We start from the raw sequence: 1,797 nt of genomic DNA on the forward strand, positions 1-1,797 counted from the left end.
GAAAACCCCTACTAGACTAGATGGATATAATTATTTTTTTAATTGAAGTTCAATTTGCCAACATATAGCATAACATCCAGTGCTCATCCCATCAAGTGTCCCCCTCAGTGCCCATCATCCAGTCACCCACCCTCCCCCGTCCACCGCCCCTTCCATCACCCCTAGTTTGTTTCCCAGAGTTAGGAGTCTCTCATGTTTTGTCTCCCTCCCTGATATTTCCCACTCATTTTTTCTCCTTTCCCCTTTATTCCCTTTCACTATTTTTTTATATTCCCCAAATGAATGAGACCATATAATGTTTGTCCTTCTCCGATTGACTTATTTCACTCAACATAATACCCTCCAGTTCCATCCACGTTGAAGCAAATGGTGGGTATTTGTCATTTCTGATGGCTGAGGAATATTCCATTGTATACATAGACCACATCTTCTTTTTTTTTTTAAGATTTTATTTATTTATGAGAGAGAGAGAGAGAGAGAGAGAGAGAGAGAGAGAGAGAGAGAGAAAGCAGGCTCCATGCAAGGAGTCGGACGTGGAACTCGATCCCGGGTCTCCAGGATCAGGCCCTGGGCTGAAGACGGCGCTAAACCGCTGAGCCACCCAGGCTGCCCTATACCACATCTTCTAAAGAAGATGGATATAATTAATAATTCAATTAACCTGAGTTTGTTTTGTTAGGACTCACTAACACTTGGGGACTTGAGATTTTCTCTTTTTTTCATATTTTTGTTGTCCTATGCAGCGATTGTGGCAGGAAACCTTCTCATCATGGTCACTGTGACCTCTGACTCACTTCTGTATTCCACACCAATGTACTTCCTCTTTGGAAACCTCTCCTTTCTGGATATGTCTATTTCCACAATCACAACCCCTAAGATGGTCATAGATCTCCTCAGGGAGAACAGAACTATTTCTTTGTATGGCTCAGATGTTCTACCTCCACCTCTTAGGGGGCACTAAATGACTCTTCTCATAGTCATGGCTGTTGATCGGTACATTGCAATATGCAATGCAAACCTCTTCACTACACACCCATCATAAACTGCCAGGTCCTCGTGGGCTCTGTGCTGCTATCCTGGGCTGTTGGCTTTGTGCATATGATGAGCCAGATGATTTTTACTGTCACCTTGCCCTTCTGTGGCCCCAACATAGTGGACAATATTTTTTGTCCTTCCTCTCATTCAAAAACTTGCCTGCACTGAGACTTGTGTTCTGGAGTTGCTAGTAATTGCTGACAGTGGCCTGTTGTCTTTCACCTGCTTTATGCTCCTGCTCATTTCCTACACTGTCATTCTGGTAACCATCCGATGGCAATCCTCTAGTGCCCTCTCAAAGGCTCTGTCCACACTGTCTGTTCACATTACTGTGGTCACTCTGTTCTTTGGGCCATGTATCTTCATTTAAGCTTGGCCATTCAGTGGCTTTTCAGTGGATAGATTTCTTTCTGTGTTTTATTCAGTTATCACACCCTTAGTGAACCCCATTATTTACACTCTGAGGAACCAGGAGATGAAAGCAGCCATGAATAGTCTGAGAACCAAACACATCAGATTCAGACAGACCTTCTAGGCAACAATCATGATGATGAAGCTTTTTAGTGCAAAACTCATGTTTTTCAATTCAGAATAAGGTTTTTTTTAAAGACTTTTATTTATTTATTCATGAGAGACACACAGAGAGAAGCAGAGACACAGGCAGAGGGAGAAGCAGGCTTCACGCAGAGAGTCCGATGTGGGACTCGATCCTATGTCTCCAGGATCACGCCCTGGACTGAAGGCAGCCCTAAACTGCTGAGC

At 43.6% G+C, this 1,797-nt stretch overlaps 1 pseudogene; it reads left to right on the forward strand.

Moving 5' to 3' along the window:
- Positions 1–634: 634 nt before the first annotated feature.
- Positions 635–1,570, forward strand: LOC121477630 (annotated as a pseudogene).
- Positions 1,571–1,797: the final 227 nt, after the last annotated feature.

This window comes from Vulpes lagopus, chromosome 2 (assembly GCF_018345385.1).
Source record: "Vulpes lagopus strain Blue_001 chromosome 2, ASM1834538v1, whole genome shotgun sequence".
In the NCBI taxonomy this organism is placed as follows: Eukaryota; Metazoa; Chordata; class Mammalia; order Carnivora; family Canidae; genus Vulpes; species Vulpes lagopus.